General features: G+C 39.1%; 1 protein-coding gene across 5 annotated transcripts in view; it reads left to right on the top strand.

The window, feature by feature from the left end:
- Window positions 1-26,088, top strand: part of LOC119653416 — a 404,817-nt gene that overhangs the window by 271,895 nt on the left and 106,834 nt on the right. Inside the window, exons 1-2 of one of the 5 annotated variants that reach the window (XM_038057988.1) lie at window positions 11,785-12,331; window positions 12,394-12,600. The exons of 2 other annotated variants lie outside the window; for them this stretch is intronic. The gene's annotated coding sequence lies outside the window, so the exon portion shown is untranslated. Of the gene's footprint in view, window positions 1-11,784; window positions 12,601-26,088 lie in introns of those variants that run through there. 2 more of the 5 variants (XM_038057989.1, XM_038057987.1) reach the window with 2 other exon arrangements.

Below are 26,088 nucleotides of genomic sequence, written 5' to 3'. Positions count from 1 at the left end.
AAAAAGATATACATTGCATAAGTACCTTTGGTAAGCCTTGCCCTAGAAAAGGTTTTCAGCAATTGAATACGTTGAAATGATTTGGAAGGCATTTCAGGGTATTAGAGTAACTTATTGCTTTAATCCTAGAACGTAATTCTTCTTAAAATTGTATATTTCTGATGGCTTACAATATTTGGAAATAGTGAGTGAGTGAGTGACTAGTGGTGTCACACGTTAAGATCACAGCCGAAATGGGGATATCCGCGATCGTTATGGGGTTGCGCCGATCGAGGAAGAGAGGCGAGAGAGGCGTCTTCGATGGTATGGTCACGCAATTCGTGCCAACGAGAATTTACTTGCCAAGATTGGTCCGAACATCGAAGTCAATGGTAAACGACCAAAAGGCTTTAGGCCTGCCTGGCTTGATACGCTAGATGAGGATTTGAAAGCCTCGAGATTGCACCCAGATCAGGCATTCGATAGAGCCAAATGGCGAAGCCGATCACGTCGAGCCGACCCCGCTTGTGAACGGGACAAAGGTTGAAGAAAAAGAAGAAGAAGTGAGTGATTTCTCTACTATTCCGATAAATTTTGCAGGCATCGAAACATTTGTTTTAGGCAACACCTTTCAAGCAAAAAAAAATACCTAAAATGCAGAATTTGAACTTCATCAAATACATTGCATACTTAGCCAATTTGCGCTTCTGCCAGAGTCAATCAGAACAAGACATAGCAATTTGTCCCTCGCCATCTTTCTTTGTGCACGCAAAGCCGTAGTTTTTCAATGTGAGGCTCTTATTGGACTCATCTTTAAAAACATCGCGATTTATTAGGCGAAGACGGCTTTACCGTTTCTTACCAGGGAGTCAGATGCTGCCTCACCTCTGCCCTGGGAGCAACGTGATCGAAGCGGCTCGCAGATGTTGAATGGTGGAGCAAAAAACAGGGAGCAAGTTGCTTTCCATTTAATCCGGTTCGACATCAAGTAGATGTGGACTTAGGGCCCCTCAATCGTTAAACAAAACATGGAACTTTATTTACCGGGGTCATCCTTTGAGGAGGCCGTTTGTTACTTCTTTTGTGATTTTTTTTTTTTTTTTTAAAACTGGATAATGATCCAAATGAGAATTTTTCACCAGATATTTGTTAATATCTTTAACATATGTTATAATTTGTTCAAACTTATTCACCCATCTCCTAAAATTGTATTTTCGGGTGGTACGGTGGTACGCTTGAGGGCGCCTTTCGCATCTTAAAGAAGAAAAAATAAACGTCATTTTAACGTGCGGAGTATACCACGGTGCAAACTAGGATTATAACAAAAAAATATAAACAAGTCGGGAAACCGCAAGCTGGGCGCTTCATGTATGAAAGGTTTTGTTTGCTTCTTGTGTGAGTATATTTGGGGGTAGAACTATCCCATTTGTACGTAGCCCGTTAAGAATATGCATTTAGCATGTCAGATTCAGTACAACAATTTACAATTTACAACCCGAGTAAATTTACACGGCAAAGACACCTTCGAGCTACTGTAACTTTGTTACTAATAGCATGATTTTGATCAAATTTGCAGATCATATGCTTCATATTATATTTTATACTACTACCAATTTTTATAACTCTGAAATAAACTTAAGGGGGGTTTACTCAATTTTCCCAAAAATATCGTAATATACTATTATTAACTTAATTTGAACAGATATCGATATGGAGAGTATTTTTCGGTTGAGTAGTTTCTGAGAATGGGTCCGTTAAAGAAATCATCACTTTGCACCCCTCGCACTCCTCGCCTTTTTAACAAATCTCAAAACTAACACCGGTTTCGAAAAGTGCTAATTGAGACCTTTCATTTGATACCCCACATGACTATATTTGCTGAAAAAAATTTACACCCAGGTACCCTAAATCTCAACGTAGGAGGATATCACTCACTGCATGTCTGGGGGTCCACAGGTCCCACCTTCTCACCAAATTTCGTGTCAATCGGTATAGACAGACAGACATTGAACCGATTTTAATAAGGTTTTGTTTTACAAACAAAACCTCAAATGAAGATTTTTGATGCCTTGTTAAACTTTTTTTTGTAAATTTAAGTATTTTTCCCATCTTCTTCAATGTTTACGTTAGCGTGCCATTAACGGGGAAAATCATATTAGAAGACTTATTTTCACGCACTTTTTTGAAATTGTTTTTCTAGTGGAAAGATTTAATTGAAGTTCAATCAAATTTGGAGTATCAACATTATTTCGAACAACTTTTAAAAAAATTTTCGAATAATTTAAGACGAAACAAAGAAAACTACGCGGCATTAGCTTACTTAAGGTCGTAGCTAGAGTTCTCCAATTACGAGACGTGTAACGTTTCTAATTTTTATCCGAAACCAAAAAAGTTTTAATTTTACGTTACTAGCTTATTTTCCAAGAATATGAACTCCAATTTAGGTGAAGGCTAGGTATGTATGTATCAGTGGTCGCTCCGAGGAGCCTAATTAGCGCTGCGTGTGCCGTTTTGAAGTCACAAACTCCTAAATCCATGACTGCTGTTATGGGAGCAATGATGCATCCGAGCGACTCAGATGTCAAAAATCAGCCCGTAGCATTCACGAAGGAAAGCAGCTCTCCCACCCTGAGATCTCTCTGGGGCCCTTAAAGTATGATTTACCTAGGGTCTAAAGCCTGGCTCCAGCTAGAGCTGGACATTCGGAAAATAAGTACCTGAGGGTTTCCCCCTCTTCTCTGCAGCTTTGTTAATCAAATTGCAGGGTATACCGAATCTGCTGTAATCTTGCATGCATTTGCACGCGTCTGGCACAGTAGCTCTTGCGATCAGGTTTTGTTATAAGCGAGACAAATCCTCCTTGGCTTAGCATAGGTGTTGAACCTTCGCCATCTGAAGTCCGGGGCTGTTAAGTAGTCCGAGTATATTTCACCCTTGACAATCGCCAGCGGGATACATACCGTACCCGCCGAAAGAATTCCAAGAGCGGTTCGCTCATTCCCCTTTAAGTTCCTATGACCGAAGACCCAGAGGAGGGTGACCTTGTGCGTGTCGCTCAGATTGTTCAGCGCGTTTCTGTACTACCCACCAGCCTGCAGGATGTCGTCACTGAGTATAAAGGCTTAATGGCCGCTTGACTGTCGGTCAGAATGGCTATGTTACCCTTGAGGCTTGGATCATACCCCAGCCATCGATAGAGTTTAAGTATCCGCCGGTACTTCCACTAGCGAAATCTGAGAGACCATACGACTGGAATACACTGTGTGTATTCGAGAAATCATCTTTGATAAGTCGGTGAATAATATTGCATCATAGCCTTGCAACACGCTATCGGTCTTCTACTCTGCTCTGGCTCGAGAGTTCACAGCAAAGTTCCTCGTGAAGTTTAGCTTGCGCGTGGCATAGTCCGTGAGGAATGTGCAGATTTCCCGAGCCAGTTCATCTGCAATGTTACTATCGTAGTAGGTCTTCGCTGGCCAACATCCACAATCACGTACACAGCGTATTTAATGTGGAGGTCTAGGGGGAGAAGGTGTAGGAGTACATTGACAACATCTGCCAGGCAGGATTGCAGGGTTCCGGTAGCACCTACACATGCGGCTATTTGAATCCTATTAAGCTTTGTTCTACTGTATTTTTTGCCTCAAAACCACGATATGATAGAGCCGTACATTAGGATGGTGTGCCCCACAACTTTGTACGTCCAGAAAATATCTCGTCAGCCGAAGACACAATATCTTTGCAAAGGTTTTCTTACTGGCATAGAAAACTATACATATACATACATATATCTTCTTAACCATCACCCTGAACCTTCTGGATTCAATCTCCAATTCAGCTTTGGATCCAGGATTACACCCAGATACTTTACATTGGGGGAAAGAATCGATCTTTATTCATTCAACCGCGGGAGGTAGAATTGATGGTGAATAGCAACAGCTCCGTTTTGGTTTGATTTATGCCGAGTCCGCATTTGGCGGCCCATAGGCACACCTTTCCCAACACTCCCTCCGAATTTCAGAGAATTTCGGCAAATATCATGCAATTAGTTTAAAAGACATCAATTCGGAACGTGTTCTACTTTAATGGATCACCCTCATTTGGGCGAACTTCGCTGCTCCCCGTTTCCTTTTCTTTTATGGTTTTACCTCCTTTCCAGTCATTAAAACCGGTATCGCTGCTGACTTAAGCTTTTTTCCTTTTTCCTGTGGTACTCTTTTTGGATTTTGGCATCCTGTGAAGGCTCGGATAATAATCGTTTGATCCCACTGTTTCGCTTTTCGACCTTATCAAACTTTGAATTTTGAAGGAATACGTGTAATTTTTTTTCCTGGTCTCTCTAATCCTTGGTAGGAGCGTGTCTTTCATGGTCTTTAACACATTATGTTTGCCTTTTATCAATTTCAATGGCTCAATTTTGTCTCCTTCGAACAGAGTGCCCATTTTACAACACTTTCTCCCTACTTCGTTTTATATTAAGACCCGCTTATATTTAGAAGTTTTATAAAAGCTCTGGTCACTTCTAACTTTTTATACTCATGGCATTTGAATAAACCGGAGGATCGTGGAACAACTTCTAAATTTGTTTTCTTTGGAGTATTGTCGAAAATCAATGTATATCGGTATTGGTATTTTGATACGCCTTCCAGGACGAATCATGGCTGATTTTTTGGATAACGTAATCGGATAGTTCTGTAAAAGTCTCAAGACAAGGAAACATAATTAGGTTTTAAATTTATTTTAGCTTTCAATTCAAACTGCTACATTATTTTTCGATATAAATAATCTTAACGAATTTTTTCTTCTCTTTACAGGTGAGTTTTGTTCCTATTTAATTATATGGTAGTATTTGGTAAGTAAGCTATAGAAAAGTATCATTCCTACAATATGAATACAGGTAAAAGATATCGAAAACAAATATTCTGCGGAAATAAACGGATTTGTGAACATTTGTTTGTTGACTACACCTATCGTCATGTGCAGCATTACTCCTTGAGCAATCATTACCATTATTAACAGCGCAATAACCGGTATCCGGTTTAGGCCTGTCGTAATAAAGAACTTTAGACATCCCGGGTTTGTATCGAGGTGCACTAATTCCATATCCCTAATTGCTATATGACATACTGGCCTACGCTATCGCTTCATCTAAGGCAGGGTCTGCCTCGTCTTCTTTTTCTGCCATAGATTTTCCGTGACCCGCCGACTCTATCCTATTGAGCCGGATTTTATTCAGAACCAGGTATAACTCAAATATTTCGTCGTTATATAGGCTACGGAATCGTCCATCCTCATGTGCGGGGCCAAAAATTCTTCGCAGGATTTTTCCCTCGAACACGGCTTAGAGTTCGGTTTTTTTTTTACTAAGAACTGAAGTCTCCGAGCAATACATAAGGACTGGCAAGCCTGCAGCATACACAGGAAAGCAAAACTCCGATGGCTGTTTTTCTGTTGCCTCATATATTCAAAGTATGGGGGTTAAAAATAATCTCACCTCGCGCTCGCTGTATTTTTGAAAGGAGTATCCCGTCCATCCTCGTTGGCGTGGAATTTCCTCGACAACATGCAAGGCATTAGAAAAGGTTACATCAAGGGAGGGTGCGGAGTAGATAACCAAATTCGCCGAAATTAAGGATAATAGAAAAGATACCTAACAACTATGATTTCCTGTATGCCTAACGCAATATTTGAAAGAATTGTACCTAAACTCCAGTTACTTAGGATCCCAATGTAACAAATAAAACGCTGCTCACGAAAACGCCCAAATTTTAGAACTGGCTTACTATAAATAACAATCCTTCTCTTTAAAATCAACTCACTTTCCTTTCATCTATATGTAGCGCTTCCCTGGTCTCCTCAGCCTTTTGTAGTTTATGCTGGATAGATCTGATCTATCTAGAGTCTTACGAGCATGACAGCATTCCCCGAGTCAAATTTTCAAGTACCAGCACCGCACCTAAAATATCCCCTAAGTTTCTTTAAGCATCTATGAAACTCGTACAGTCAAAAAATACATACTCTGGGTACTCCGGAATTTCATCACAAATTGGGCAATCAAATTGTGTCCGATTTAAGCCTGGAGATACTAGATGAATAGTTGATAGTTGATATCCCCATGCTTCCTCTACAACCACTCCTTGATGGTAAGGATCAGCCTGGACCCTTTTCTGAGTGTTTTATAGATTGCTCCCTTTCATCAGTGGTAAAGGACAGATGGATTTTCTGTTGTCTGTGACCGTCACCTCGCCGGACAAGACGTTATTTGATATCATTTACCTCCACGTAATATTTGCTGATGCTACATACCCTTTCAATAAATCGCGTTTTCGGCCAAGCCAGTAACCAATTTGATGGCGTCCTTGGTTCCCGCCAACTGGCAACTTCTGAATGCAATTCTATAGAGGGTTCCCCATAAAGAGATCCTTAAAATATTTCCTTTTAGGAAGTCAGCTTGAGATTTCTGTGGCACTCCATATTTGTATGAGTGTTTGGTTCGTCTCTGGTTAGTGCTATCTATCGTCTCCTGAGCCAGTCTTCTTGCTCGGTGTCAAACTGATTGAACTCTGCATAATAGACTATTAGAGCAGTAATTGGATCTGGCAAAATCTGTATTTGCTTGGCATGAACGCGTTAGATGATTTGGTGATGCATTGTATCACATGAAGAGTTCTTTACGAGGAGGCGCCAGCTTTAGCAGATCAGTTGAGCCATGCCTCCATGACGATTCATCGAAAGAATTTGCAAACTACTCTGATGATTTGAAATAATAAAAAACTTGTTTTTTCTTTTTCGCTGGTGTATATATTTATTCTTGCAAATACCGATATTTCGGGAACCACTTGTTCCCTTCATCAATGCTAACAAGTCTGCTGCTCACTAGACTTGTTAGCACTCATCAGGTATTTGCAAGAATAAATATCTGCACGAGCGAAAAAAAAAAAAAGTTTTTAATTATTTCAAATAATTAATCCCTGGAAACACCGCATAATTACACTCCGATACTCTGATGAACTTTTCGATTTCGGGCACGCTGGTCTCTTGCCCTGTTGTTCTCTTCATAGTTCGAAAATAATTGTCCGGTGTGTGTGCAATCCGCGGAAAAATGCCAGGACATACGCACAAGTGTCACGCTAAGATAACCCAGGTTGATAATTGAGCCAGACCCTTCTTTCCGAAAGGTGCTTTCATCACCTTTATTGACCAGAGTTATGTCGAACTTTGCAAGACCTTGTAATAGACTTGCCCTTGCATTAAATCATTCAAGATTATTTTGAGGAAATTGAGGGTGTTAATCATGTTTTAAAATTCAGATAACGTTAAACTGGATGATGCTATGCATCGCTTATTTTTGTCCACACAAAGACACTGGCCCATATGACTACTTCAGTAGTCGAATCTGCGACCCATACATCACCGTCAATGTTTTTTAGGGTTCATTTATGATGCGCTCTACCTCCGGTCCGTAAGAAGCTAGCAAACCCTGAATGACTCTACAACGATAGAGGTTTACTTCACATCATAATTCAGACCTTTTTAAATTCCGGGCATTTGCCACTTCTGCGATGCCTCAACTGGTAATTGAGGACGTAGATCTTTAAACGTGAATTATTCGGTCAAAGCAGGCGGATTTCTTCTCCAGATATCACATTATCAAGATAAACATAGATCTCATATTTCTGATCATGCACTGCAGCATTCTTTCTACGGTTACGCTGGCCATTAGCTTTGTCGACGATTGGTTTTTTCAACTTCAACGTGACAGCCCCTTTCTAGCTTCTTTATCAGGTTTGACTTTAAGAAGGCGTCGTAATAGTCGCTATTGGTAATTTTTCCCTTCTCAAGATAGTCAATGAATATTATACCATGTACATCCCAAAAAGATTGATGCCATAACCTTACTTGCTGACTGTGGCGTCTTTATACCGTTTGGAGTCGATTGCATGCAGTCCACTCAGATGACGATCGTTTTAGCTAAATCGATCAACTTCACTTTGCGATCACCCAAAATTATTTTTCTGACTTTCTTGATATTTTCGACGATGCGATGCGATGCTTTACTAACAGACGAAATTCCTTTTTGTCCATTTTCTTGCTTCACTCAAAATGCTGTGTCCCACAATAATCCGAGAGCTGTCAAATTTGTAGAAATGTTCTTTGACACCATCGGTGTGTTAGCCCAATTCTCACCTTTTTAAGGTTCAATTTCTGGCTGTCCATCTATCTGTCCCTTACATGAAATTCACTCTGTTACTTCTGGAACTATTATCACAAAATTTTGTGAGAATACGTGGTCTATGAACCGCTTTACTAATAACGAGTACCGTCATTTTGTGTCGTGTTTAACGGGAGCTATATATGCGAAAAGGGATGTACATTTTTTTTACAAAACAGAGGCATTTAGAGCATCAAATGAAAAAACTCAGTTAGTACTTTTCGAAAAAGATCTTTGAAAATGTTTTCTGACACTGAGTGAAACACATAACGAGTGAGGGCTCAAAGTATCAGCGCCAAAAAGTGAAGCAGATTTCGTTCTCAGAACCTATGCAACCGAGAAATCTTAAAAAAATCACAATAAGGCAATTACACGAAATCTAAGTCTCAAAATCCAATTAATAATAGCATATTACAATATTTGAGAAATTTACCCGAAACCCCCTTAGTTAAATTCTGAAAAATTTGAAGCAAATCCAACTATTATTAACAGACTTATAGAAAGTTAAAGTTTTGTATTTTACGGGAATCTCTTGGTGTCATCGTCGTATACAGTGAATACATGTGAATGGATACACTGCTCACGCCATGTTTTTGGTGGATTGGTATAGGATACCTCAGTGGTTAGAACGGTAGGGTGTCGCACGGAAGATCGCGGTTCAAATCTCACTGGCATCGTGACTGCATGTCGGATACCATTCGACTTAGCTGTGGATGAGTATCTGAGCCGAATCAGTGTAGTAATGACGGGCGAACATACAGGATACTGTAATCCTGAAGTGTATCACTACGGTCTTGAATAAAGTGTTTTAATAAACTTCAAAGCACAGATCCAGTTGGATTGTCGTAATAACGGTTATTACCATTATTATTGTCATATCATGCATCAAATGAAAAGTCTTGATTAATACATTCCGGTACAGATCGTCGTCGGTTGTAACAGGGCGATTTGTGGGGCTTTGAAATCGGCCATTTATTTCAGGCCCAATCTCAACTACCAAACTAAAAAATCTGAAAAGAAAAACCATGTCGGTCCCCGTATATGTCACCTAGGTCTCAACATACTTTTCATTTTATCATCCGCTCAGAAGAAATTAATATATATAATATTCTGTTTCGTAAAGTCGCTAAAAAACTCCTTAAGTTCATTCTAGAACTAAAATCGCTAGCATAGGCCATAATATGGAGGCACGGTAGTGGAAAGTTTGGTACGAAGCCTATTCTTATTAACAAAGCTCTAATGAGTCAAATTTGTCTATTTTGAATGAAATCGCTACAATCTTAGAGATAAAATATCTGTGGTATCTGGTAATGAAGTCAATACTTGAACATGCTTAACGCATATGTACTACGAGCAACTATGTAGAACTACTCGTATTCTGGGTCCAAATATTCTTACCTAGAGTACTCATCATACATTTCATGCTTGAACCGCCGAGCTTTCGGTCTGCGGCTTATTTGATCCTACCTTGTCAATAAAATATAGTTAGATATAGTACATACTCTCGAAATCGAATATTACTGGCATTAGTTGTAATTTGTTTACTTTCAGAGTCGATATAACAAATGAATCAATAAACCATGCATTATCGTGTTTGTTAAGCCCTTGACGGCCAATTTGTTTCAATAATTTCATTGAAGATTTAAAGATTAACGGCTGACTAACGTAATGAACGAGATGTGGAGGGAAAGTCTTGACTTTTAATTCAATTTTGCCGAATAACCATTAGCTGAGTAAATTCTGGGAAATATTCTTCCTCAAAGGATGACCTTCAGATAGCAAAGTAGGAAATATTGGTTTTTTTTAATAGGCCTCATTTTCCATAATAAATTAAATTTTCAATAAACAATCAAATTTATTGTCAAACGGCCATTAAAGCAAACGCGTGCCACCCATCAATTATCTTTGCTATTGACCTTTTCAATACTTCATTGCTTAAAATTTCCACGGAATGCAAATCATTTATTGAAATCGTGGGTACAACAATTACAATCAACATTGACCATGACAGAAGTCTGTCGTCCCCAGAAAGGTCAATTGATATATGCGTTCAAACAGTATTCAAATATCTTTCCGTAAAAGCCTCACGTATTCCAACATAATGAGTCTGGATAGATACACCCAACGGAAACTAAAGCCTCGGCCCCACCGGACATTGTTTATCGATAATTGGAAAGCAGTTGCCCGTCAAATAATATTTCATGTTACGTTGAGTCTCATTAATGAAAAATGGCTGCACAGCACGATCCATTGGTGATCAAGAGTCGCCAACGTATGAATGGAAAATCGTCTAATTGGCTTTTCTGAAGGTTCATTGTATCTTCAAGTGATTTGGTTAATGATCGATTGTGACGATAATGATCGTCTTGTTCCTCTCCAAACATGCTAATTGAAGGTATCACCCAAAACTCCATTGGATGCGCTGACGGTGAAGAATCGACCATATGACATTGCTTTCTCTTGCATGCATGGATGAACGAAAGCCTGAAGTTGTCTTCGCCATTTGGAGAGAAGATAGCTGAAAGTTTCTATAAGATCGTTTAGCAACAACATGAAACGACCTTGAGTATCTTCCCCACGGCTTTGGTTGCCTATCGGCATTGCGCTTGACCCAAGTACATCATCGCCCAGATGCCCACCCAAACAATTACGTGGTCATCGAGATCATCGTTCATGGTCGTAACTTTAGGGCGGATTAAACCCGGTTAGACCTTTAATGAAGATAGAAACAAAGGGGCGGGTGGGTTCTCTGCAAATCATAGGTTCTTGAATTCCTTTCCTGTTGCTTTTTTACTTGCCACTGAATGTGTTAGCATCTTTGGTCTGAGTCATGCTTGACTAGAAAAATACTCGTCATTCATGACCGCATCAAGACGTGATCAGTATATTTGGAAAAAATCACAATACAATAAACTGTGACGAAGATGCTTACTTAGTCGTTTCAGCAGCAAAGATAAAAAAAGTTAATTTTTTCTCTCTTAACAGAATGTTATGAGTAGAGGAGCGTTCTATAAGGCAGACCAGCGTCTAGCCGGACTGTTGGCATTGAGCAAATATTGGTTGATCATTTGCTGTCGGATCCATCGATTCAAGGTGCAGCTCCCCCTAAGCATCAGAACCAACTTCCCACTTGCTGTTCGGCCTAGCTTCCTGGAATTTTTTCTTGTCGCGGAAAATTTTTATCAAATTTTCAAGCTTTCCCATCATAGAAAAAGCTGAAGACCACAAGGTACAAAACGCAGTAAATATGTACACTTTGATATGACAATATCGAAAAGTTCCAAAAAACTTCCAATGTGGACTTAACACCACCGGAAATCACTTTGAATATCTCATCTTTTACTCAAAAAGATAAGATTAGACAGTCCAAATATCTAATATCGTCTTAACGCAGACATATCTCGGCTCACCTACGTACGTTGTTTATTGTTTCTCCAAGTGCTGATTATATTATTGCTGATCGATGATTGACGATCTGCGATCAAAGATATGTCGTGTTGGGTATGACTAACTCAGATCGTCCAACTACAAGAAATATTGTTGTGAGGAAGTTTATCAGCATGAGAGCGTCTTCAACACGAGGCTCGGTCCTCTGCGTTGATCAGATTTACACACTGAGCACTGCTAAGTGAGGAGCTTAGCTGAGACGAGCTCGGCTAGATCGGTTTACGAGTAAGCTCACCAAATCCACGACGCGATTCATAATCATCTTGGGAATTTTTTCGCACTCATCGCATATTATTCCGAACTTAATTGACTCCCAAGTCCAAGCTGAAAAGTTTTGTTTAGCACATCATTAGTATTTTTAATGAAATCGTTGAGACATGATCATGGAGATACGGCTTCGCGGATTTTAGTACGCCTTCTTGACCTCAGCCTACAATTTCGTGTTGTGTAGTTAGTTCTCTGGAGTCGCAGCGGTTGAAAGTGCGAGTAGGAACCATCCTAGCTACAGATAAAACGGTTCCTAGTGACGAAGTAACCACGTGCGTTGCGTTCTACTTAGTGAAAGTGCTAATCAAAAGCTGGTTTTTGAATACAAGGCTGTTGTCGGCGAGAAGATCGCTGGAGATTGTCTTGAAAGTGCAGCGTGAGCATGGTGGTCCATCAATAGGCAGTTTGAACCCTATTGAGATTTGTGTGAGTCGATTGTAATCGAAATTGTTCAAGTGGACAATGTAATTGCAGATTCCTCTTATTAGTTCTATCAACATGATCACCGAAGATCACTATTGATTTGGCGTTCAATCGGAGCTGATCGTTCTGTTGATAATAATTGTGCAAGCGGTGTCAATTTGGTGTTGGTGATTGTGCTCTACTTTCCGAAGTTGTGTAACGTTTTTATTGCGTTATTTTAATTGCCGGAGGTTAAGTGGAGTATTTGGCTCGGATTTAAACCCACACGAAGGGTAAGAATTTCACATCAATAACTTACGTTGAATTGAATGATAAATGTAAATATTATGCCCTGGCTAAGTGGTGTTATTTTTGGTGCGTGAATTTCTCCCTGAATAATTGACTTGTATGACAACAACATCCTAGCACTTTTCTAATATATACCGGTTGTTCTTGTGAACAAATAACTAACTTCTTCTTTGAAGGATACCAGTGCCCTCCTCCCCTCCCCAATGAATTCAAAATGTATTTTTAAAGTCACCTGTACCTAGACCTGACTCCTGATTGAACTTATTGAAATTCCATGAAAGTGTAAGCCGTGGACACTAGGAGTGTAGTGAATGTAAACCAGTCACGTTGCCCTTAAAGGGATTGGGGGTTGAAATATAAGGCAACAAATAACAGAGGTTAATAGGACTTTGCGGACATTAACACAAGTTTTAAAATCATCGGAAAGGAAGATCAAATTTTCAGTTTCCTAGTTCTAATCCCAAGAGATAAATATAGAAACCATCTCTGAAGAAACTGCAGCGCCTTTAAATTCGACTATTTTTAACACAAAAATAACCTTATTATTGGTAAGACATTCGTAGTCACGATTTGCGAGGGGAGACCTTCGTTTTGCTCTGGGAGGAAAATTCTGCCTTTACTTTCTTAAGGTTTTATTGAAAGCAAAAGCTTATTAAAGTCGTCTCCTTTTTTTTCTTTCGTTGGAAGGAAGAAAGGTTCAAAAGCTATCGTAGGCTCCTGCCAAATGGTTATGTGAGACTCCTACCCACGAAGACCATTTCCTTCTCTTTCCACTCTCCTGCGGAACTACCATGTGTTATTACGTCGCGGGGCTGGATCTCAATTTATCCTGCACTCGTAATCGCCTCCGTGCTCCTCATTCGCTTCTCCTTCTGACAGTTTAAGCTTCCTATCCCTATTCCTCCCAATTCATTATGACTCGTTCCACATCTCCTGCCACTTGGCGAGAGTTTCACTCCACCCGGACTGCTACCGACGAACAGAAGGTTCTTCTGAGAGATACGTTCGATCATAAAGGCGTTGTTCTTCTCTCAGCAGAGTGTCAATTGAAATTATCTCTGCTCCAGACTACTTCGCCGGATATTGTTCGACAGGCACAACGTGTTCAGAGTGCGGTTAGGCGATATGCAGCTCCCATTTTTCTTCTATGTACTTTCTTTTTCAGTGCATCCGCCCACATTGGGGTTGCATATAGTACGATCCAGCTGACCACCCTTCATACAAGGAAGCGACGGCTGGACTTTGGGCCACTTATATTCCTAGTTGATGCACCCCCTACTTGTAATTTGAAATTTAACCTCTGGTCGATCATTACTGGTACGCAGCACAGAAGCCGATCAATTAATAAAAAGTCGCCAATAATTTGCACCAGTTACTTCGACCCTCTCAATTAGTATTTTGCTCTATTTGGCGGAATAGAAGGCATTCTTCACGTCAAGTGTTAGCAGTGAACAGTATTTGTCCTCCTCGACAACTGCTTTAACTATATTGGCCACCACGTTAACTGATTCGGTCGTAGACCTTTTCTTTCTAAATCCAAACTGGTTCTCAGACAGACCACCTTCCATTTCGGCAATCTGTTGTAGATTATTAGTTAGCCAGTATTGTTTAGAAGGCATATCGGTCTGTACCAGAGGTTTGTCTAACTTGGGCATGGGAATGAGCCTCTGCCTTCTCCACTCTGTGGGGAATACTTCTTATTCCTTAAGACAAGCGGTAAATACCTCGGCAAACATATTTGACGGTCTATGCACTGCTGCCTTAAGAACTTTGTCGGAAATATTATCCTAATCTGCTATTTTTTTTGAAGCTTCGGAACCTCTTCCTCACTTACCATTGGAAACCACTCGGGCACTAGAAAGTTTGTTCACATTTTATGGGAAAAGGCTCTTCACTATCTCGTCTATCAAGGGCAAGTAATCGATGGAGAGCGTTTGCCTTCGATTTTGCAAATCACTTTTTGTAGACGCGTCCCAGGGGTCCGAATCAACTTCCTTACACAACCGCCTGAAGTGTTCGTTTTTACTTTTCACTATAGTCACATTTTTTCCACGGCTCTTTGTATTGTCCATATAGCTGCTCATATCAAGATCGGTTTTTGTTTCTTTAACTGCGTCTTCTGGCCTTGAGGTAGGTCTTGCGGCATTCTTCGATTTCAGGGTTCCACTCGAAGTTGGGTGCTCCTTTCTGTGGAACAGAACGCCTTGGCATGGATGCGTCGCATGCTTGTCGTAACTTTTTGCGAACCTGGGAAGCCTTATCGTTTGCCTTTCCTTCTAACGCTGTGTTTTGCAACAGGACCTCTTTAAAAAATTTCCTCGTCAAGCCTGTTTACTGTCCATTTTACAGCTATCTTCCGTCTGTTTGTTCCTCTGCCTGTTTGTCATACGCGCTTTTCTTAGAAACGGCTACACCTATTGTCATGAAATTTGGTAGATAAGTTGGAGCTGTCATGTGGTGAATAACATTGTTTCACGTTGAACTTAGAGGAGCAGAAATGTTCAATTTTTTTCCACAGAATATAGCCATATGAAATATCAAAAGAGGGTCTCATAATTAGTATTTTTCAAAGCAAAGGTTAGTTTTGAAACTGGTTAAAAAGGGGGAATGCGGGTGTCCAAAAATTGCCAATTATTTGAAGGAACCGTTCTCAGAAACTACCCAACCAAAAAATCATGTTAGTTCATTCACATAGTATCTAGGGCTGAAAATCCTCCCTTGTTGCGACATCTACTTAAATAAAGAAAATAATAGTATATAATTTTGTTTGGAAAATTTATTACGACCCCCCTTAAATTCATCGTCCGTCAGTAACAGCAATGTAGCTCTTAGTATGAGGCTTCATACTATTATACTATTATTAACAAAGTGGTAGTGGGTCAAAATTGCCTCCTTGCCTTAATCACAAAAGCATTCATATCTGAATCGCCAAGCTTCGGGTTTCGAACTTTTTTGATTGTTCAGCGTATAGCTCCTATCATATTTTACGTTTACTTAACCTTCATATGTTTTTCAGACTATTCATAAAAATTATCTGTTTTTGCAAAATACTAAAAACAACTATAGTTTAGATTTAGCTACACACTTTGGTTACTTAAAAACCATGTGTATTCAGCTAAATGAGCTCAATAGATGGAAGTGGAAACCTTGAAGATAACAATTATTTATCGTCGAGGCGTAAGGGCTGATTAGACCGCAGCTTCCCTCATTTTCCAATCGCTATCAAAACTAAAATTTCAACCAAAAAGGGTGAATTAAGACTATGTATTGGTGTATATTTCTGCAGTAGAAAGAAAAAATGTCCATGTTCATGCAGTCCTCCTCCCGTGCTAGAAGGTCCATTAACATAAAGTTATGGCATTGGAGATACAAATAGAATATCACAGCTCACAAACCAGCAAATTTTCTGTTACTAGTTTTAACGTAAATCGTGATGACTGATAGGTAAAAGGGGTTGCTTTTCGAGAATTCTTACGTACCATACTGTTCTAAGTGAAATAAGTCTCGTTCCCAAAAAAATCTAAACTTTAAATCTGACCAAAAACTTATAATAGTGCTTTTTAAGAAAAATCTGAATCTTTAAAATCTGTACAATAAATCTCCGTCCCAAAAAATCTAATTTGTCCGAACAAACAAACAAATTCTACTTTCCTTTTTGTCAACAATTTTAGTTTATTTCCCCGAATACGTATTTCGTCACCCACTTGCTGCCTTCTTCAGCAGATTATTTATTATTCATAGAGTCTACACATACTGTCGTCCTCAGTAATTTTCTACTTCCCCGGACTGTAAATTATCCTGCAGTGGCCTGTGAGTCACTATGATTCTAAGGCAATTATTGGTTAGGTTTAATACGAAACCTTCGGAGCGCTTTACTTCATATGTTACCATAAGCATATTGGGTCATTTTATTTCTGATGGGCTCGTCCAGTACAGCTCCCTCAATTCCTCTTCCTTGCGTTTTATGGCCGTGAAGCCCTCCTTAATTCCACAGAAGGGTTCTGATCCATAGTTCTCTTCTTTGCTAGCTCATCTGATGCTTCAATGAAGGTAATGACCTCGCATGTCAAAATTTTCCGGGATCTGGAGTATTTCAACTTATTAACACCCTGACCGAACGTGTTTACTTAAATAATCAGTGTAGAACTCGCCTAATTACTTTGGGCATCCTGATGGGCACTTGTCTGCCGGTTAGAATTGCAATGTTTTGCTTCCTATAATTTTTTGAAGATTGAAGTAAACCCACCTGTCTATGGCATACATTTCTACTTGAAATATACTGGTGTTCTTCCCCACTCGCTCAAAGTGAATTCTCCTAGATCCGAAAACTCCAGCACCTGCTTTCTCTACTGTAAGATACCCGTCGGTATAATATTATTATTCGCTGGCTTAAGCAATAAGCTCTGTCACACTCTCCTAGTCTCTCTCATTGCTCAGAACTGCTTAAAATTTCTCCTGCGTCTTCCATAGTTGCTTCCTGATCAGATTTTTCTATATCGTTGATCCATTTCTATGTTTTTCCAGTCCCTGATTCGTTTCACCCTGTTGTAGTGACCTCTAATAACTGGCTGCCGTTTTTATGATTTGTTCCGGTTTTGGTGTTCTAAATCAATTTTTGTTGATATTGCTTAAGAAATAGAAACGCATAAACAAAGAAAGCTCAAAACTTAATAAAAGGGCGTTCTCTGGCACAACAAGTTATTCTAAAATAAGAAACACAGGATTCCTCGAAGATATAATTCTTTATACAACTATTTTAATTATCGTATTTGTATAAAATGATCCGGAATTGGTAACTGTGTAACCAAATAACTGTGCTCAAGTTTTATAGGCTAGAAGAAATTAAGCAAAAGTACCAAATAAACAATGACAAAATACGACTCTCAAGTGTTGAGTAAGAATCAATAGACGTCCGGTATTCGAATTGGTGACTCGCGCAGAAGTTTCTTCATGGTTGCTTTTCAAACCTTATAAACCTTAAGCCAGCCATACACGACAGACCTGTGGACTACACCTGAACAGTCCACAGTCGTGGACTGAAAGCACTATTCACTATTCAACTCTCATTGTGAAAGGCGTGGACATACATATATAAATATTACAAGTCTGATTCAGAATTTTCCAAATTAATTTCAGATCTTTCCAAATTAACTTCAATCCCTCCTTAATTTCAGAATTCTGCATTCCAAATTCAGACTTTTCTCTTGCAAAGCAAGAATTTTCCTTTCAAATTTGGAATTGTTAAGGTTTTGTTGGAAACAAAACTTTATTTAAATCGGTTTACTGCCTATCTGTTTGTCTGTTTGCCACACTCAGTTCCACAAAAACGGTTGCTCTTATTGATACGATAATTTAGTTGCAATGTGGGAACTGTGAATCCCCTTGCATCCAGTAAGTAACGTCGTTCTACGTTGAATTTAAGAGGTTGTCCCTATACATGCAAAAAAGGGATGTAGATTTCTTCTTGCGGATTATAGTCGTGTGGAGTATCAAATGAAAGTTCCCAATTAATAATTTTCCAATCAGATATTAATTTTGACATTGGTTACAAAGGGGAGGCGTGCGGGGGTTTGAAAAGAGTCAATTATTTGGAAAACCCGTTAAATCTTAAAAAGATCATGGTGATCTGTGCATATGGTACCTAGGCGTCAAAATACTCCCCACTATCATATCTGCTTAAACAAAGTTAATAAGACTATATTATCATATATTGAAAATTTGTTGCGAGCCCCCCTTAAGTTCATCCTAGATCCGTGAAAACGTTCGAAGAAGCGATAGATATAAGTGAAACCATCGTATACTCAAATAAAAAACCAACAAAACGTTTCATACCTGAATGGTCGAGCTTCCGGTTTGACACCAACTTCTTACCACTGGATAAGGATGGAACGTGAGCGACTCTTTGAATCAATTTTACATCATTATTTATTTTAATGGACCGGTCTGCGCTTTTCATGACCTCTCTATATAAAATCGTGTATATGGAATTAAGTCCGCCGTTGCGTGTAGAACCTCATTAATGTGCACTAACAATCGAGAGAACTTTCCAAGTATTAAGAAGTTTAATTTGTGGCGTTGCTAATTACGTTCCGACTTTGGAATGGAAAAGTTTGAATTTGAAATGAAAAATACTGAAATTGATTTAGAAAATTCTGAATCAAGCTTGCGAGTATATTTTTGTGTGAGAGCATTTATAACACTCTCTGTCTAAAAAATCTGTACGGCGGTAGTCAATCTGGCGCGCGGTGCATGGAATGTATTTGAAAATATACCTAAAATCGAAACCATCGAGTTTGTGGTTTATTTGCATAGGTTTTGTATACATGGAAATTGCAAATTTTTTGTCATGGAATATGGATCTTCTTTCCAAAGCTCATTTTTGACATTTGATGCATCCGGGTTGAAGACGGGGACCGGAAAGTGATAGTCTCTTTCGCGGGCCCATTTTCAGAAACCGGATTTTTTCTTCGATTGATCTACCCTCAATAATGAGCACAGTTTTGGCCTATCTAACACTTCTGCCGCAATTAACGTCACTCGAGTTGTACAGCGCAACTCCACGCTTGAGCCTATGAGGAGCTCTGCCGGAAATACGGGGGAAACGCCAACCACTATGAAACTCCTACAATGGGGCCAACTGCAAATAACCGGGCTATGTATGTAATATGTATCTGCCAGGAATTTTCCGGGAAAATACGCCCCGGTTACCGTTGCAAAAAGTACAAAATGTATTTAAGGTTTTTTTGAAAGCTTCTTCACGGTTAAAATTTTAATATTGCTAAGTATTCCAATATTTTAGACCAAGAAGAAAATAAAATGACTAAAAGACTTTACCACGAAAACAGTATTTGTTTGACATTTTCTTTTTACCATCAAATAGTAAAAAACTCGTCAAACTATATTTTGTTTGTCCATTGGACGATGCATTATGTGGCGCCTCAACCTACATACGTACCGGTTTGCGTGATCTCCTTTTCGGCCAGTCAGATAGTCGATTCGATTCACCGTCTGCACATATGGTTCAAACTGAAAGGCTGGCAAGCTTTAAGTTTTTAAACAGGGCAACATTACTCTAGATCCTTAGTACGGATGTTTGGCCTTGGATTCCCCAGCTGTAATAAATCTTCTATCAAGCCTGTTGAGAAATCTTACAAACTATTCCGCAGAGGTGGTGAATCTCGTAGGGCAATATATTAGGTTGTTGCAAATTAAATGGCCGTTTTGGTACTAAAATTTGAAACGACACACAAGCTTACAAAAATTTATTTATTTAATCAAAATAGATGCCAGTCCATTCAAAACACTTCTCCCAGCGAGATCAAGAGCATGTATGCCAGTTTCGTAGAAGTCCAACTGTCGAAGGCAATTTTGACAGTCTCTTCGTTCCTAAATTGTTTTTCCGCAGAAAAATGATCCAAATGCTTAAAAAAGTGGTAGTCGGTTGGCGAAAGGTCCGGTGAATATGGTGGATGTGGCAGAGTCTCAAACTGTCATTCGGTCAACTTTTGAACAGTTGTTTTGAATACATGAGGTCGGCATTGTCGTCAAGGAGTATCACACTATCTCTGTTGGCTAATCTCGCCGTTGAATACTCAATTTTTGGTGCAGGTCCTCGAGTTGGGCGCAGTATTTCTGTGCATTTATCGTTTCTCCACGTGCCAAAAAAGAATAGTGGATAACTCCAGCTGTAGACCCCCAAACAGTCATCATTACCTTCTTCGGATGGAGCCTCGGTTTCGGCATATGCTTCGGTGGCTCATCAGCATCTAGCCATTGTGCTGATCGGCGACGATTATCGTATAATATTCACTTTTCATCACATGTCACTACTCGGTGCAAAAAGAGATCAGTTCTGTTGCGGGTCAGTAAAGAACTGCAAATTTCCATTCGAAGCGCCATGTTTTGCTTCGTAAGGGCATGCGGAACCCATTTGTCGAGCTTTTTCACCTTTCCAAGTTGTTGCAAGTGCCGGAAAACTGTCAAATAGTGTGCGCCCAGTTTCTCTGCAATTTCTTATTTATACTTCATTATCCGACACCAACAGCGCCAACTGGTGGTGGTTTGATACAGCAAAATCGCAACTAACTTTACTTGATTACCAAATTGGCCATTTCATGTGCAACAACCTAATCCAACAAAATTATGATATGATCTTCACATTCTACTAACCATCGATGACATTGCGTTTCATACGATTGTTGATGAAAATTCCAGAACCTCCATGACCTTTATTGTCAGGGTTGTTTGTAAACGCTCACACTTACAGTAAGTCGCACCATTCTACGTGGAATTTAAGGGCGGGTCACCATACATGCAAAAAGAGCGGGGATACAATTTTTTTCAGCAAATATAGTAATGTGGGATATCAAATGAAAGGTTTCGATTAGTGCTTTGCAAAACTGGTTTCAGGTTTGGCATTTAATTTATATAGGGGGTTGCTGGAAAGTGGTCATTTCTGCCACGGACCCATTCTCAGAGCCCGCCCAATCGAAAAATCTAAAAACGACCTAATATTCTACCACTTTATGGCGCTTAGGCTCCGAAATACCTTCTATATCTTCTATACTATATAAAGTTAATAATAACTATTATAATTTTTAGTAATTGATTGTAAGATCCTCCATTAAGTTCACTCTAGAATCATAAAATTTTGCAGCGATGTAGGCTGTGATATAGAGCATGATATCAAGTTTGCCGAAAATCGCACTATTACTAACAAAGTTAAATAGGTCAAAGTTATCGCTTCAGTGCAAATTCTAAGACTTTGAATTACATGACATAATATATGTATGTACATTACGTGGTAGGTACTAATGGGCGGAATGTCATTATCATCATTTGAATGACTAGAAGGCATCTGACAATTTTGTCCAAGGCAGAGGCAGCGCATTAGACGCTATCTCATCTCTGCCTTAGAAAGAGGTACCCGATAGTTGCAGCCAGACGTTCATTTGAAAGCATAAAATAGGTACAAATCGTAAGGAGCGACCTGGTTCAGGCCTAAGCTGATCGAAAAGGAAATGATAATGTACATCCAGTTGTTTTTTTATTTTTTAAAATTTTGAACATACGCTTATCGTCGGTATTATAACCGACACTAGTTTATCCTCAAAATTAAGAAATACATATGTATGTAGATGTTTCAAATTTCATGGAAGTAAAATGCGTCGAGGATAAAAGTTCAAGCAATCATCGGAAATGTGTCCGATCCCTCTTATGTAGAATTCCCATTGACCTAGAGAAGACTATTCCTCTTCGAACGAATTAGTTCCTTTTAAAACGCATTTTTATCATATCTGCAACAAACAACATTCTCATAATTACGCAATCTAAAAGAACAGTTACTTAAGGAGAAGAAAACAAAAGATATCAACACTAGGTAATAATTTTCATAGCATTCGGTTATAAAACGCCGCTACTACTAAGTTTATTTATCCATATTCTCGCAATGATCAGGTTTTCTATTCTTTTCTATTCTTTTGAGAGAGATTTTAGAAAAGATTTTAATTTTTTAGAAACAACATACCATGCTAACACGGCTATAGAAAAATAATAACGGAAAGCTATTGAAATATCTTTAGCTAATTTAAAGTAGAAGAACAGCATTGAATCAAATGGTGTCGTTAGATCACAGTAAACCAATTGTATTCATTAAATTTCGAATCTGTCCAATTGTACATTTCTGCTTCAATAAAGTACAAATCTGTTCGCAAATTAAGCTGGACGTCATCCACACTCTCCCCTCGCAGTATGTTTCAAGCTGTGGGGCCTAAAAACAGAAATACGAAGTCTTAATTGGGCATACACTTCAGATAAGAGCTGAAAAATTGGGAATAAACCGATATTTTCATACAGAATTTCATAACAAATTTTTTTGCATATGTTCAGAATTGAATTATATAAAAACCCATTGGTTGTCACTAAATGTTCAGATTTCTCCGAAGTTCAACTGGAACTGAGAGTTGACTTCTCCTGCCTATGAATGAATCGTGGCCTTTATCAATGAACCGTAAACAGATTGGCATTTGATAAAAACTTTGCCGATTACAAAGAACCACAACAAGCTAAGATGCAAAATATTCTAGGTCATAAATTGAGAAGACACAAGTTTGTTGAACCGGATTTTCGCATTATAAAATACGAAATTTTATTATCTACAAATGTCTTGAATGTCTCTTTTCTCAGTTGGCCTTAACAAGCCATCGTTGGAAAATGATATGTATTTGGAAGCGCCTACATGTGCATTGTCAAGACTTGAAGTGACTATTTTTGGAACAGATGGAGAGGAATTCAAGTAAGCACTTCGAAAAATGTAAAAATAAGAGGATTTGAGCGACAAGCAAGAATGATTTCCTAGAAAAGGAAATGGTTACTTCCTTGCAAGATGTTCAAAAAGCAGAAATTGTAAATAAGTATATAAAGAGATTTGCAAAATTATACAGAAACGCAATCCCAAGATGAGTAATATTTCCTCATAAACCAATTATTTTCTGTTGCTACTAGTTTCAGGAGAAATGAATTATTTGTCCCACTTAAATTTGAAAACAGTTAAAGACTGTTGAGAAGAAAAGTTAGATGCAAGATTCAATATGATAACAATAAGTTTTCCCCTACTAAAATCCTTACAGATTTGGATTCACCGGATCAATATCATTAACGTCTATTTTGTTGAAGTCCCAAATTACCATAGCTTAATAATTTCGAAAAATACAAATGAAGGGATAGGGGATGAGATTGCAATGCTGGTCATCAAGTCTAACTTTACCCGGGTGGGTTGCTATTTACCTCTTGTGCCAAGTCACGATCTGTGCTTCCATGCGGAACCTAGTACACACTCTAGGTGGACCTTCTCTTCTATTTTGATATGGATTATGTTTCACGCATTTGGGAATAGTTGATAATATATAATAATTAAACTTTGCAGCACGAGTTCGTGATATGTTCGCTTTTGTATTATCACGACGGAAAAATCGGCGTCCGCGCTTTCCCAAAGTCCTGTATCCATGTCTTGTCTTTTCATCTAGTAAATTATTTCTCCTACCACCTACTTTTGAAATGCGCTGAAAACTCCACGACTATCTTCTAATTGGCGAGTGGATTATGTTCTTTGCTCGTTTGGAATATTCTGAGCTATACCTTTCCCTCTTTTTAAGGTTTTGTGTGAAACAAACAATTTTATTAAAATCGATTCGATGTCGGTCTATCCATCTTTCCGTATTTCTATAATGGTAGGTGGAAAGCTTTAAAAGCTACAACTGACTTCTGCCATACGGTTATGTGGGGCCTTTACCCATTAAAACCATCTCCTTCTCCATCCATTCTCCTCGCGGGACTGGATCAGTATTTAACTGTTATTCCAGATGGTGATCCTCTCCCTCCCTTTCTTGCTTCTAAACTCCTCCTGGCGTACCATTCCAAGCATGACCAAATCGGTGGAGGTATTCTTGATAACCACCATGTCCACTTGAAACTATGTCAAGTCATAACCTACGTTACCATGCCTCCGTTTAGTCCAGCTTTCAACATTCGGTATCAATTTATGAGTCCAGCTTCCTTTCTTGATCTTGTCCCATTGTTTCGGCCATTCTACCAGTGCGGGATCCCTTGCCGACTGTCGTCGAGCGACGTTAAGTTCAACAGTTTCCCGAACCCGTAAGTCTTCAATCGTCAAGATATCGATAGATAAGCGGTTGTCGTTCGATAAGCGCAACATGTTCGGAGTACACTAAGTCGATAAGCCGCTGATATTTTTCTTTTATTGTTAATATTACCTAAAGCAACACACAGGCACTGCGTACAGTAACACTGAGCAACCAAGGTAGCATTTTAGCGATCAACGAGCTGAGGTTAGACGCCTTTGTAGCTGCATATTGCAGAAATTGATTGAAGTTCAACTTCTGGTCGAAAATCACCCCGAGATATTTGATAGCGGGCTGGAATTGTATGATTTCGTCTCCGACTTCAATCTTTATGGATGCATTCTCTGTGCGCTTAGTGATCAGTACTAATTCTGTTTTGTGCTCTGCGAGTGATAGTCCAACATTTTTCAACCTCGAATTTATCTGCGATATTGCCTCGTTGGCGTTTATTTCGACGTCGCATAGTGGTCTGTTCTTACTTTGCGCTGACTAATTTAAATTATTGACAACTTCTTGATCTCCAGCGGATTGTGCTTTTTTGAAGTTCATCTTACAGTTGAAATTTGGAGAATATTATTATTAGACAGTGGTTGAAAAAAAGTCAAGTTAATAGGGAATTTTCAATACTTCGGAAAGCAGGTGTCCCTTCTACTAATGTACTTTCTTCATGCAGACTAATGAAGAGGACAGCTCGTTCCCGAAATATAGTATTTGTCCACCATCAAGCGGAGGACGGACTTAGGAAATCCTCGATTCTCAAACAAAAGTCTAGTTCAGCCTCGGCCGGCTTAGGCCTGAATTTTACAAGGTGGTTTTTGTCCTCGTTATAATTCGTGTTTTGTCATATAACATTTGTGCTACTTCAATACACAATTTTAACCAGTATAGGAAATCCTCTTCTAATGGGGCTTTCTTGCTCACGATGAAACTTTGGTGCGCTGGTGTTGGCAATCATGGGATTAATTACTAACAAACGTTATTTCAAATATTATTCACTAAAAAACTTTTGATTTCCCTTCGCCTTATCTCTAGGTGGACAACCCCTATTCCATTTGCATTCATTTCAAAATTTGCGCGTATTCTTTATCAATTGTGTATTTAGAATGTCTAGGTTCTTTCTGAATTCTGACTGACTTTACCAAACCTTCTTAACTCTTTTTCTTTTTTAGAAATATCCTCTCGCACTTGAGACAGTATAACGTCATTTCGCTTCATTTCTCTTCTTGCCAGCTCATTTTCAATATCCCTGGAATTTAGAGCTTTCCCTGATACTTTTTAAATTTTATAGCAACTTGAAGGAGATGTACTCCTCCAATGATTTTGTCGTTTATAGTTCATCATAAGGCATACAGACCCAAACATACATATTTGTAGAACTTCGAATCAACTTTCACTCTGGAAAATATTTTGGCATTGTAATTTTTCGCAGCTTGGTTCTTTCTTTCTTTTTTTGATTCAAAGGATCTCTTCTCTTTTGTTGCATGTTGCATTGTAGTAAAATGTCAGAAAAAAATTGCTGTTCAAAGTCGGGGCTACCAAGGCTGCATTTCGTCACTGATAGATTCTTTATGCTGGCATGGCTACAGAATGGGAATGGTAGTTGGTAGGTCAAACATTGAGAAACTAGAGCAACTCTACTGCAGGCTATGGCATGCAGTGGAACCCACGATTCTGGGAATGCCGACAAGCGAGTCACCCTAGAACTAGATATAGCGGTGGAAGAGTGCAACCTTCTTGGAAAATCATGGGGGGCTAAATCATATTGTCAGGAATTGGAAGCAATAACCTTTATATGTGGTTGACATGCTATGCACTATATTGGGGTAGTGAAAA

Source organism: Hermetia illucens, chromosome 4, assembly GCF_905115235.1.
Source record: "Hermetia illucens chromosome 4, iHerIll2.2.curated.20191125, whole genome shotgun sequence".
In the NCBI taxonomy this organism is placed as follows: domain Eukaryota; kingdom Metazoa; phylum Arthropoda; class Insecta; order Diptera; family Stratiomyidae; genus Hermetia; species Hermetia illucens.
The sequence above is the reverse complement of the archived record's forward strand: the minus strand, read 5'-3'. Positions and strand labels throughout refer to the sequence as shown.